Source organism: Plecotus auritus (assembly GCF_963455305.1).
Source record: "Plecotus auritus genome assembly, chromosome: 14".
Lineage (NCBI taxonomy): Eukaryota > Metazoa > Chordata > Mammalia > Chiroptera > Vespertilionidae > Plecotus > Plecotus auritus.
This window is the reverse complement of record NC_137780.1, coordinates 9,061,002-9,075,521: the sequence shown is the minus strand read 5'-3', so window position 1 is coordinate 9,075,521 and position 14,520 is coordinate 9,061,002. Positions and strand designations below refer to the sequence as shown.

The window sequence follows — 14,520 nt, the reverse complement described above, 5'->3', positions numbered from 1 at the left end:
AATATCTGTACAAAATGTAGTGATGGCCCCTTTTATCAGAAGGCTAATTCTCTCTCTCTCTCTCTCTTTCTCTGTCTTGTTATTCTTGCTAATTTTCCTTTTGAAATACCCAACTTTCTGCTCATTGATCCTTTGATTGCACACTTGTTCTCACGTCTCAATAAGTGCTGCTCTAACCTTTATTATTTCCTACCTTCTTCTTTGCGTTTTACTTGTTGAAATCTGCCTATTTCTTTAAAATAGGTATTAAATTACTGGCTAAGCCTTTCTGCTTTTCAATATATGTGTTTATGCTATATGCTTCCCTCTGTGCATGGCTTTAGCTACATTCCACAAGTTGTCATATTTTAATTACCATTTAATTTAAATTGTTTTTTAATTTCCATAGTAGTTATTCTTGATTCATATGTTAGAAGGAAGTATGTTCCTTATTTTTGACACATTTAGAGATTTTTCTGGCTATCTTTTCTTTTTTGTCACTCCAATCCCATGGTGGTCAGAGAAGATACTGCATGATTTCAGCTTTTGAAACTGACTGAGGCTTGCCTGAAGGCCTGGCATTCTGTTGATTTTAGTAAATGTCCCTTATGCACTTAACATCAAGTGTGTATTTTATTATTATAGTTTGTCAAATAGATCAAGTTTCTTAATTGTCTTTTTCAAATGCCCTATATCTTTACTGACTTTTTTGGCCTCCTGTTTTATCTTCTTAAAAAATTTAAATATTAGAGTCTTTTGCTGCTACAAGTGTTGATTTCTCTTTTTCTTAACTTACTTTCGTTAATTTTTGTTCTACAAGCATTGAGGCTATATGCTAATGGATGTATACATGTGGGTGGGATCATGAAGGACCCTGGGCTTCTAGATGTTCTTTTCTCCCATTTGGTTTTTAAAAGGCCAGTCTGTGGATCACTTCAATGCCTCCCACTGTTTTCCTTTGCATTTTACAATGCCTGTGTGAGCGCCAGGAGGGAGCAGGTTTATTGCGCATGCCATTCACTTTAGATTCTACTAGAGCAAATGATTGCAACAACCCAGAGGGAAAAAACTGGAAAATAAGTCCCTGATGTAAAACTGGTCACAGGGCCAAAACAGTAGTGCCAATTATGATTTCAGGGCCTTGCACACGTCGCTTTGCCAACAGCCTTTTAAACAATATATAATTTATTGTTGGTTTGGGCGGGCACATTAAGCAATATTTTTTCTTTAAGCCGCCAGTTGACTTCGGATTAAAAGTCAATACTGAAAGTTTCAGTTCGCTTTTGCTAATTTTACTTGTTTTGTTTTTCAAGGAAGGGTGTTAATGGCCATCAACTAGGAGAGAGAGAGAGAGAGAGAAAGGAGGCCAGGAGGGCTGACTCGGCATGGGTGTGGCCCTGGGGGTGTGTGTGTGTGTATCATTTTCTATAATTTTCTGGCTTCATGTTCCTTTCCTTGATGACCTGGATTACAAGTGGCAAGCCAGTCCCTCCAGCAATAAAGGCCCATTGCCTTCTTGAAGGCTGAAGTCGGGGACCCTGGCCTCAGGGAAGCCTTGAAATGCAGGACACAGTACCTGCTCCTACACCAACAGGTTTTCCAGCAGGTGGATCATAACTAAGTAGATGTTAAGTCATGATAGACAGTGGTCCATTCCGTAACGACAAGTAACCCTTTGCAAAGAAGCGCCTGAGTGTTCGATCAACTGGGTGGGCAGGTACTGGGGCAGGACTGAAAGGATGTGGAAGACAGTCAGGGTCAAGAGCACACAGGGTCATTCCCAACACAGCCGTTCATTAATACCACTTCCTTACTTGTCTCAAAACGTACCCGCTGCTAAACTTCGGACACTTTCCAAAGCGCTAATGACATGGAACTTCTGGCCAAAGTCAACAACAACAACAACAAAATAACCTGCCGGCCTCAGCCAGCCCTTATCTGCTGCAGCACAGAGATTAAGCAGTCCCAGCCGGGATGAAGCCCAGGATGCCCAGCGTTTGCCAAACCGAGAAAGCTGAAAGGTGGGAGGGCTACGCCTCTGCTTGTGTGAAATGTAACTGCCTGGGGAAGGGGCTGGTAACCTGGGTGGTACCTGCTTTATGTGTATGTCATTCCTGGAATGTCCCTTAGAGAGCCTCTGACCCCTCCCCTCCCCCCTCCCTCCCTCCCTCCCTTCCTTCCTTCCCTAAATATCTGTCCCCATTTCACAGAGGAGGGAACAGGCTCCTAGAGAATAAACTTCAGGAAGTAATTGGCCGAAGGTCACCCAGTCGGTAAATAAACCAGAGAAGAGATTTGAAGCTAGATGGCTATGACTTCAAAGTCATGTTCTTTCCGCAATGTAGGGGCTCCATCAGAATCCTCTGGGGCCCCAACATATATTTCTGAACCCCAAAGTGGATCCTTTCAACTGCATTTTCGGGTTCCATATGAATTTCATGTGTAAACAGGTTTAGGCATAACTAAAAGGCAGTACACTCGCTTTCCAACTCCTAATACCGTAACTGGTCCAAAACACTGAAGTAACAATAATTCATTTGACAACTATTTACTAAGCACCTATGTCACTGGAATTGTTACAGGCATGGCGGTGAGCAAACCATGCCGCCCTGAAGACACTTACATTCTAGTGTGGGGGTGGAGGTGGGTCACATGGGACAGAGGAGAACATGATACATGAGCAAGTTACACATTATGTGATGAGATGGTAGGTGCTAAGGAAGAAATCAGAAGTTGAAGTCCGAAAGATAAGAAGGGAAGGACCAGGTAAGCCGTGGTGGGTCTTAGAGGCTATTGTGCTTTCACTTTTACTCTCAATGAAATGGAAAATCACTGTCACATTTTGGAGCAAAAAAGTTATGTGAACCAATAAATTAAAAAACAAAACAAAAAAATTCCATTGACATAGACCAGAAGACGATTTTGAAAAACTTCTCATCCAGACTCCTTTTAAAAAAAAAAGGCAGGTGTTTTTCTACATGATTCTAGGAAAACTATTAAAATTTCACATGAAAGCAGGCTTCATTATTTAGTCACCCATCCCCTCTATTCAACCAAGTATTCATTAAGTCCACAGCCTCGCCTGTGTCAGGTACTGTGCTAAAGGGCTCACTAGGATTTATGACCTGGCCCCCAAAGAACTCAGGGGCTCAGTAGCAGTGTATGTGGTCCAGGCTGCCTGTGAAGCAATTGGTTATTCCCAATCTAATCAATTCCATTGTAATGAAAGCCCCTTTCCTTTGGCTGATTGGCAATGGCTGATGCAGTGAGTCAAAGTGGTCTTCCGGCTCTAGGTTTGTGACAAGTTCTGGTTGGCTGTCTGTCCCCGAGTTTTATTGGGAGGGAAAGGGGTCTGCACAGTTGATCTGATTGGGAGGACTGGAGATTCTTGGCAGAGAAGAAAGAGCATCAGAAGTTGGAGGGAGCCCGGCTGGCATGGCTCAGCTGTTGAGCTTCGACCTATGAACCAAGAGGTCACAGTTCCATTCCCGGTCAGGGCACATGCCTGGGTTTCGGGTTTGATCTCCAGTGTGGGGTGTGCAGGAGGCAGCCGATCCATGATTCTCTCTCATCATTGATGTTCCTATCTCTCTCTCCCTCTCCCTTCCTCTCTGAAATCAATACAAATATATATATTTTTTTAAAGAAGTTGGAGGGCATGGACAGTAAAGGTTGAAAAATAGCTCTTGCTTCCTTGGGTTGAAGGTAGGGGAGAGGTTGAAGGTGCTGCAGTTAGGGCATTTGGAGTGTAGGAAGGAAGCAGGAATCAAACTAGCCGCTTTGTTCTATATAGTATATAGTTTGAGCTGATTTTACTGCCACTGAATATGAGAATGCTTGAGAGGAATAGCAAAATATAGAATGAAGACTTGCCAAAGGAAAAAAGTCCTAACATAGTGACGAATTCTTTTAAAATGATTCAGCTTGCAGACTGCGCAGGTAGTGGAAATAGTGTGGTAATGGGCAACATAACAGAATAATAGTCACCTCCGTTTTCTTACTCAAAAGCAATAAATACAGACCCAGAAAAACTGATTAATATCTCAACTATGCTTTAGTACAATAGTTCAGTGGCCACATTTAAAAGGCTTTTCTTAGTGCTTTACCTCAGCCCAGTCAATCTATGCTCGCTTTATGGCATGATTTCGTTTTATAAATATGTCGGCCTAAGGGAGGGTTGGAGCTCATCCCACCTCCCCCATTCAGTTTTTTACAAGGCATCTTGATTATAAATATATCATAAATCATACATATAAACATATCCTACTATGAAGCAGAAAAATCTCTCTGATAAAGAAGGCGTCCTTTTTCCAATGTCCTTGCCATTTTATTTTCAGGAATAAAAACAGAAATGCCACTAGCAATCATAAAGGTACCAAACTATTGTCTCCCTGAAGTGGCAAAAGTATGCATGATTTTTTTTTAAATTACTTAGATGGGATATGATTCTTGGTTGAGGGTTAAGTTTGATAGAGGAGGAATATTAAGGTTAGATTTTGCTGATGGAAAATGGAGCATAAAGGCTAACTTCAGACCTCCCTCAAGTCACTAACGGAGTCCAGATGGGAGAAGAAGAGCGTAAAACCAACGTGTACACTTTGACTCAGTCAGAGATGCTTAGCAGAACCACAGTAGGGGAAACAAAAGAGAAAAAAATAGCTCACCCTGTCTTGTATATACTTGGTGTTGCTGTTTGTTCACTTACTAGGCCCTTTCAAAGGCCATTTTGTAAAGATTCGGTTGACTTTTCAAAAAACAATGGGACCAGGAGGAATTTTGTCTTGAGAGCTAACCTGGGCCCATCCCACAGCAGGAATGGAGCTGAACGTGCGTTCACTGATTTGTGCTTGTTCCAGTGTTTCTCTCCTGAAGGCATTTTATGATATTCCTAACCAGGAGACCAGCTCCATGAGATTAAAAGATGAGAGCCTTTTTCTATTGACTTTCTAACTCTACACTAAAAAGCATTCAGGAAGTATTGTCAATTAAAAGACCATGCAGGTAATTTAGGGATTTGGAATTAAGCAGCTAACATTTTATAAAACTGAAATGCTAGTCCTTTTCTTCCTCTACCAGACTCAGATTAAGAGCATACTGGCCTGCTAGCTGACCATTTTTCCCGGTGCAGTAACAGGTGGCCACCTGTCAAGAAATGATGCCCAGTGTCACAGGTAAAAGGTAAGCCTTTCAAATCTCTGAAAAAGAACATGACTCTAGCAGCCGTGGGCAAACTACAGCCCACGGGCCGGATCTGGCTGTTCTATCCGGTTCTCTTGCTCTCCCCTCCACTCCTTTACTTTGAATTTATATTAGTTCACACAAACACTCCATTCACGCTTTTGTTCCGGCCCTCCGGTCCAGTTTAAGAACCCATTGTGGCCCTCGAGTCAAAAAGTTTGCCCACCCCTGCGCGCCAGGAACGAGGTAGAACTTCCGGTCTGGAGGAATAAAGAGATCAGCAAATCCTCTCTCCCCCAAACCACTATAAAGCTGAATGAATTGCACAAAATTAGTCCCTCTAGTGACCTGGAGCCCTACCAAAGCAGTTGTGCAAATGAGAGCTGTACTAATGAGATAGCCATTAAGGCTTGACAAGCCCTCATTTGTCCCTGCCTGTCTGGAAGCCTGTGCTCTAATGAAGTGGAGACCCGAGAGGGTCCCCTCTAAGAAGTGGAAAGTAGGAAAGTAGGAGCTGGGCAGGCTTGAAAACTGCCCAGACTTGGAATGTACTCCCCAAACCAAACACAGACCCAGTGACAGAGAGGGGAAGTCTCATAGACTTGAAGTGTGTGAGCACAATTTGTGACCAATCATTGGCTGACCACTAAGCCATCCAGACACATGGGTTATCTCTAGAAATAATCTAAGTGGAGACAGTAGGCACACACTACAGGGACAATAGGGTTCTGCCAGTTAAGTCGAGGCTAGTTAATTTTTTAAAAAATAAAATAGGAAAAAGAGGAAGTAAACAAAATCCAGCAAGAACAAAAATTCTCAGAAGGAGAGAAAAAGTTTTTAGAACCAGAGTTCTTTATAATATATTACCTAAAATGTCCAATTTTCAATAAAAAATTATGAGACACTCAAAAAGGTTGAAAAAGTATGACCCATATTTGGGGGGAGAAAAGGCAGTCAATGAAAACAGACTTTGAGAGGCCCTGTAAATTGGACGTAGCAGATAAAGACTTCAAAGCATCTATTACTAACATGTTCAAATAATACATTTTAGAACTAACAGAGACTATGCTGACAATGACTCAGTCTATAGGGAACATCAATAAAGAAATCAAATCCGTTAGAAAGTACCAGATGAAATTCTAGAGTTTCAATAATCAAAATGACATTTTCACTAGATGGGCTCAACAACAGATCTGAGATGAATGAAGAGAGAATCAATGCACATAATAATAAATCAATGGAATTTATCCAATCTGAAGAGTAGAAAAGAAAAAAGCTGACGTTAAGTTGAACAAATCCTCAGAGACCCAGAGGCCACCACCAAGCCTATCAACGTATATGTAATGGGGAGTTCCAGTGGGAGAAATAAAGGGACAGAACAAATAGTTGAAGAAATAATGGCTGAAAACATCCCAAACTTCATGAAAAATATTTATCAATAGATCTAAGAAGGTCAATGTATTCCAAACAGGGTAAACATAAAGAGATCCTCACCAGACTCACCATAGTCAAAACATTGAAAAAACAAACAAAACGAACATCTTGAAAGCATCAAGAGAAAAACAAGTGTCAGGAGCTTAGATGCCTAGCAGATGCATCATTGGTCAAGGAGGCTGGAATGGATGTCACCCAGCAATCTGGGAACCTGTTACCCAGATTCCTAAGACTCAGACTAAATACAAGTGAAGACTTGTCCTAGCTTTTATCCTGATGCTGTGGTGCACATCTCTGAGTAAAGCTTCTGTTTATATCCTTAGATGTCTTTTAAAAATAGCTCCATGAAAGAGGATCCCTTAATGAAAGAGGCTATGTCTGACTTGACCTTGATCAAGTAATCTGATCAATAATCAGCAGTACTGATTGTTTTGGCAATGTTCATAAGAGTGAAAATTCTACCAAGAGTGGTGATAGGATCCTAGGGATTCGCCTTGGTAACCACAGGCATCCCCTTCACCAAGGAATGACAACAGAGACAAAAATCGATTCTGGATGGTCTAAACAGGTGACAAAAATATAGCCACGCCTTTCCCCATATTGCTAGAGTATAATGGCCCTGGCAATCGAAATCCATCCATATGGGTAGATGGATTATGAAAGCAAAGTGCACAGCTGTTCTCAAATAAAAAGAGCAGCTTTGTAATTCACAAAATGCTCAAGGTCGAGTCTGTACCGCCACACTCAATATTAACAAGCAAACAAACCAAAAACAAAATTCTCTGCTTTTTAATGCCATGTGTTCAGATTATTTAGTATATTTTGCTCTCCCCATGAGCTCACTTTCTGGATAATTGGAAAGCTAAGTAATTGCCTAGAAAAGGTAAACATTTGTTAAAATCCTTAAGAGGAGGCTTAACTTATTTGATACGACTGCAATAAAATAGTGCTTTGTATCAACAGAAAGTCCTTCGTCTATCTATCATATGACGTCATCTGGAACTGCCAACACACACTTTTTGATGTAAGACTTTTTCAATACACTTCATTCATAATCAGAACCCACGCTGTGATATCATTTCCCCCCTAAACTCTGAAGAAATAAATAAAAGTGTGTTGACTTTGATTTACGTGTGTTTTCCTTAGGCACCTGATGACGTCACTTAGGAAGATTCAATTTACTGGCGCAACAGAATGAAATAACTGATGACTGAAGACGTGGGGCATTTTCCATCCTAAGTGAACAAGTCTCATTCCTTCAGTATTTATGCTCTTCCTTTGACTTCATGGTCTGTGTTCCAACGCATTCTTCCCTTTGTTCTTTCTTCTCCAACATTACAGTTTCTGTGATCCTGAACCATACATGCCCCCCCCCCACTTTCTGTGTCCCCTATGGTGCTTTTTAAATATATATACATATATTTTGTAAAGACTTCAGAGAGGAAGGGAGAGGGAGAGAAACATCGATGAGAGAGATTCATTAATCCTGCACGCCCCCTACCGGGCATGTGCCCTGACTGGAAATTGAACCGTGACCTCCTGGTTCATAGGTTGACACTCAGCCACTGAGCCACACAGGCCCAGCATCCTATGGTGCTTTTTGAATGTGTTTTATAAGTATCCCTGGACAGACTAGCTGAAAAGCAATAGGGAGGACCTTGGGCAGAGAATGGGAGCGAGATCTTAAAAATGGGAGGATTGGGAATGGAAACTGGAAGGAAGTTGAATGGTGGAGTCAGTTATTTCAGGCACCGAAAACAGCACACCTGAATACATGTAAGCCAAGTGCACAGCTCACAGAGGGGACCGGCAGCCCAACTCATTTAAGGAGAAAAGTGCACAGCTCACAGTGGGAGGAGGGGCACAGAGACCCAGAGATTATAAAATAGAAAACGTGGCCCTCGCCATCTACTCAGGAAAACAGGGAGCGGGGTAATTTCCTGCCAAGGGGCCTCTCACTCAGTCATCATCCTTCAGGCCCTCCTGAAGGAACAGAACCTTAATTGAACTTGCCATTGTGTCTTGGACTATTTTGGCGACAATTTTCTGTGACAGGGAAAAAGAGTTGCTAATTCATTGCTTCAGGAAATGAAGGCCTAATAGCCTCACATCTGGTAAATTACAGCCTTCCTGCTCCTTGCCGTGGCAGCAGGACACGCGGCATTATTTGGAATTAAAAAAAAAAAAGGAGCGAAGGAAATCAGTTTTTACATTTGCAGTGACTCTTAAAAAAAACAAACACAACAATCTACAAGCCAAGAACATTTTCTTTATAAAAGCATCCATTGTCTAAGATGTGGAATCGAGTCAGCCAGAGGATAAATTAAGCAAAAATCCATCCCGTATCTTAATGGAAATTTTGAGAGGTCGCTGTGGACCGTGGTCACGTGGCATTGCTTCTCGCTCCTGGGAGTGGGACCTGCGTAAATGACTTTTGCGCAAATATAATGATACAGTGGGCAAGGCCTCTGTGGGAAATGAGGAATGAAGATTTATTTCGCTTTGAATGGGGATCGGGGTGTGTATACTGGGTGGGAGGTTCCCTTCAGCCCTACTTTGACACATCACCCAGACCGATCAATATTCAAGAGAAATAAAGAACGGGGGCAATCCCCCAAAGGACATTTATAAGACATGGCAGCCTTCACTATGAAGAATCACTCTGAAGGTCAGATATAAAAACGCAGGCATCTCACCCCAGTTACTGTCCTGATGCTCTGATGATGGACTTGGGGGTGAATGCCTTTCATCACATCAACACCAAGTTGTACCATGGACGTGTGAAACCACGCCAACGACTGTCATATCCGCTCCTGTTCCGTTCCCAAGGGAAGGTGAACTATGACGAGCAAACAGGCAAGCTGGAGGACGTCCATGGCGCCTAGAAGAGGTCTGGTGGGAATGAACCTGACATCTGAGGACACACTGGCCCGTGGAGGCAGGGCCCTTCCTGTCCTGGCAGAACAGGGGTAGCCGAGCACAGCACAGACCTCGCTCCTGCCTAATCCGCTGTAATCCCCAATTGGAACAATTAATTTTACACGGGGTCACGCTCCCTTTCTCTGGTATTTCTATTGAGAGCTTTACGAGGTGGACATGTGTCCATTCTGATGCATTTCGACAGCTCCTTTCACTTGGAGCAGAGACTCGCCATTGACTTGGGTCAGTAAATTTTGTTGTCAACGGAGTGGAGCTGAAGTGCCCCCTTGATCACAGATGCACAGAAACAGCGTGTGCTCAGGGAGGGAGGGGGAGCGGGAGGGAGGGAGGAAAGGAAAGAGGGAGGGAGGGGATTTAGAAGTCACCATGCTTGGCTAAGCCTGAGCCCGCTCCAAGCAGTTGACACAAACAGGAAGCGAAGTTGGAAGGGCAGTGAGTTCAAGTCAGGATGTCACACTGCGAGCAGCAGTTCCAGGGAAAACCAAGAGATTTAGGGGAAGCACCAGATTTTCAGCTCAGAAACTAGCAAACAGAAGAACAGAGCCTGACACGCTGTGTGGATGGTATTTTTCAGTCGGTTTGAATGTCACTTACTCAATACACATGTTCAGAGGACTATTCACCTGAAGGCAGTTAACAAATCAGCTTAAATAACTGATATACTTGATGTAGCCTTCTCTTAACACCAGAAAATTGTCATTGTGATTTTTTTTAATTCCCTAGCAAAGCTTTGAAAATTAATTCAATTCACCAGCCTACATCCTGGAACAAATTTGGGGACTTCAACCTTCCAGTTTCACTGTTTTCAAGGAGATGGATAACTTTTTTTAGTTTTTAGTGTTGGAAATGGAGGGATGCAGGAAGATGTAAAATGCATAACGTGAAATATTATCCCAGAAAGTTCCAATCTGTGATCATCATTTTTCAAATTGTTTTCACATTTATTATCGCATTGTATCTTCCGGGTGACCTTATGATTTGGCAGGTCCAACACCCCCATTTTTCACACAAGGACGTACAGGCCTGGATTGTGTAAGTCGCTTTGCCAAGGCTCCTAGCAAAGTCAGAACCAGAACATAACACAACCCCAGGCTCTTGTCCATGCACCACACTCCTGCCAGGGTCTCACCCCTTTTGGAGGGGACCCAGGCCTCTCTTTGTCCGAGGGACTCCTAATGTGTCCTACTCATCTTCAGCAGTAGGAAGGGCGGGGGGGGGCAAGAGCTCACTATGAAGGAGGCCTGGTCAAAGCCCCTTTATGGTTATAACACACTGAATCACCCCAACAAGCTTATAATGTACATACTCTCATTTGGGATATTTGACAGGTGAGAAAATGATGCTCAAAGAGGCTATGGAATTGCCCAAGTGCACACAACTCCTAAGTGACAGGGCGGGGATTTGAAGCCGGGGAGTCAATGGGTACCAAACTCTCTGACTCCCACCACACTTTATTCCCTCCCTAAATTCAATGCAGTGTCTTTTTATTTTATCTCCCTTGATATTGTAAGCACGATCTTCACCACATAAAAAGCACTGAATAAATAGTTGGTGGACTGGGAAAGAAGAGATGATACCATACCATTCCGCCTATTTGCCTCAGGGCGTTCTTTGGCGGGGAGAGGGGGGCGGGGAGAGGTCCAACTTTTTTACTATTGATGCTGGGGACCAGTTAATCCCTTATTGTGGGGGGCTGTTTTGTTTAGCGGCATCCCTGACCTCTACTCACTAAATCCCAGTAGTGTCCCCACAATTGTGAGCACCAAAAAAATGTCTCCAGACATTGTCAAATACCCAGAGAGGTGTGTGTGTGTGTGTGTGTGTGTGTGTGGAGGGGCGGGGGGGACGGGCAGGAGGGGAGGAGAGATTGGAAAAATCACCGGTTTGAGAAGCCCTGACCTAGGGCATGAGACAGAGGTACATTCTTGTAGGACCCCCTGACTTGCCTGCCTTTTCTCAGTACAGCCTTAGAAAGGGAGGGAGGGGCTTGTACACCATGCCTCCCCTCCTGGCATCTGGGAGTAGCACTTGCTGGAATCTAGCCATCTTCCCCTCTACGTAGAGAGAGAATGGCGGGTGGGTGAGGGGTTCCTGATGGGGAGAGGGCTACACAGTGGCACTGATGCTCCTGTCTCACTACATGCTGGTCCATCTTGCATATCCCCTAAAAGAACAGACATAAATTAGACTCCCTATAAGGTCAGGGATCCAGTGCCCAGATGAACTGAAAGGTAGAAAAATTTGCCCAGTCAGGAGCCAACTTTGAGATGTTGCTTTGCCCTAACCGGTTTGGCTCAGTGGATAGAGCGTCAGCCTGCGGACTCAAGGGTCCCAGATTCGATTCAGGTCAAGGGCATGTACGCTGGTTGCGGGCACATACCCAGTAGGGAGTGTGCAGGAGGTAGCTGATCCATGTTTCTCTCTCATCAGTGTTTCTAACTCTCTATCCCTCTCCCTTCCTCTCTGTAACAAATCAATAAAATATATTTTAGAAAATGATGATATTGCTTTGACCTAGAGCCATAAGGGATGCCGGATGGAGAAAATCCAAAACCTGCCTATCTGTCAGCACGGGAGATGCCTGTGTGTCTTCTGACTCATCTGACACAGAACGGGGAGGACTTTCCTGGTGGATAAGGAAACCCGATGTTCTCATTTATCATAACAATGAGGTCACTGGAAGACCCACAGAACAGAGGTCTGCTATCCAAGTTCAGATCTAGTTTGTTATTCAGATCGTGGCTCCAAGCTTATTTAACAAGCCCATTTTGACAGGTTGAATTTCTTTATAGGATGTTTGTTTAATTGTAGCATAGCCATCCTATTATAAACAGCATTTCCAACTGTGTAGAGAAAACCACAGTTAAGAGCATTTTTCGGAGTGAGCTGTAGTTTTCTTCAATGGGAGAGTTTCTAAGTCAGATTTTCATCAGAGATGTGAGAATGGACTCCCAAATCTTTCTGGATGTTTCTAAAATTCACATCAGGAAAAAAAAAAATGATGGAGGAGAAATTACCAATAGACTTGCATTAAGAGAGCACAAGATCTTTGAAAATCTGATTATAAATACACCAAACATCTTAACTTCCTTTCCTGAGATGAGGTGGCAGAATTGAATGAACGCTATGGGGACAGATGATTCCCAAGGGAAGTCACCAACGATTTTTTTAAAACTTTATGAATGAATGTCATTTTCATCACCGCCTACCGCAATATGGAGTAGGTGGGCTTTAGAGACGATCAGACTGTTGTCCAAATCCCTCCTGGGCCTTCCCTGAGCCTCATAACTTCCCTCATTTCCACATGTAAACAAGTAGAGAACACCTATTACATAAGGCTTTTGGTACTAGATAAAGATATGTGTACAGCTCAGTGAAATACTTGAACTGGTCACTCAATAAATAGAAGCTATTATCATAATACAAGAGGCCTGGTCCACAAAATTTGTGCACAGGTAGGGTCCCTAGGCCCGGCTGGCGATCAGGGCCAATTGGGGCCTTCCGGCTGCTGGCTGGGGCCTTCCTTTGTTCTATGCCACCCCCTGGCGGTCGGCGCACATCATAGCAAGTGATTGAACTTCCATTCTCCCAGTCGAACTCCCGAGGGGACACTTTGCATATTAGCCTTTTATATATATAGATTAGTATCTCTAATATTCTTATGACAGTTCATTGGTTCATTTAGACAAGCAGATAGCTACCTGTCCAGAATCTGAAGCAGCATCTTACTCTTCCTGTCAAGCTACCATTTTGCCTCTTTCCCTGAGATGCTTACAGATGGAGTGGGAGGAGGAGGAAAGATGGATATTTGTGTTTTGTTTTCGTTTTGTTTTTTACAGTATTGGAATCACATTTACAAGTTCCTTATCACTCTGTTACACATTCTGAACAAAGCATCTGTTTAATCTAGAAAAAGCACACCGTTGATTTTCGTAGCATCAAACCACAACAACTAATGACTGAAAACAATCCATCAAATCCTTGCCAACTGGACAAATCATCATGTTGAGGACTCTGTGTGCAAAGAGACTGCAACATTTAAAACAGTCAAATAATAAAGAGACTCTGAAATCATTTAGCAGGATCCACCCAGGGCGGTTGAGAGGACCTCCCCTGGGAATCCCTGATCACCACAGGCCTGGCAGTTGGACTCATAGGACGTTCTTCATAGCACACACCTGACATCTTCACCTTTTGTCACGCAGTCAGATACACTAGCACATAGATGCATGCCTTTCACACCATCCCCTTCCTCCCCACTGAGGCCCCCCAGTGACAGTAAAATTAAAAAATGTAATTATTAGCCCATAATGATCAAGAGAACTGGGGAACAAGACAACAGTGGATAAAAGAGCTTGATGCATTTTTGGAAACTGAAAAACAGTAGATGAAAATAGAGAGGGATCCCAGAAAATCTAAGCACCTGCTATCAGGAAAATGACAGGAAATGAACGAATTCTGCCTGCAAAACCCCAGGAAGGCTCAGAAGGTGGAGGGTCTGGGTTCAGTAGAAGGTGGGGGCCAGGGGAAGGTCTGCTCTAAGTCTCTGCCTACACTGCATACAACCATGTGCCTACCATAAAATCACCCTCCCCACCTGGAGAGTGTCATGCTAAGTGAAATAAGTCAGTCAGAGAAAGACAAGTATCACATGATCTCATTCCTAAGTGGAATCTAATGAACAAAATAAACTGATGAATAGAGTGGATCCAGAGACATAGAAGCATGGAACAGAGTGTGGAATCTCAGAGGGAAGGCAGGGGAGGGTGGGTGGGTGGGGGAGGGTGAGTGGGTGGGAGGTAATCAACCAAAGACCTTGTATGCATATAGGCATAACCCATGGACACAGCCAATAGGGTGGTGAAGGCCTGGGTGGGGGGCCAGGGCAGGCTAGAAGGGGTCAATGGGGAAAAAAAGGGACATCTGTAATACTTTCAAAAATAAAGATAAACTAGAAAAATAAACATATTTTGAAAGAAAAAAATCAGT

At 43.3% G+C, this 14,520-nt stretch overlaps 1 long non-coding RNA gene across 1 annotated transcript; it reads left to right on the top strand.

Annotated features, from left to right (window-relative positions):
- The first annotated feature begins 3 nt into the window (after nucleotides 1–3).
- On the top strand, nucleotides 4–8,766 carry LOC308238711. Its single transcript, XR_013959607.1, has 3 exons — nucleotides 4–2,000; nucleotides 5,056–5,157; nucleotides 7,738–8,766. It is a non-coding gene; the product is annotated as an uncharacterized lncRNA (long non-coding RNA).
- Nucleotides 8,767–14,520: the final 5,754 nt, after the last annotated feature.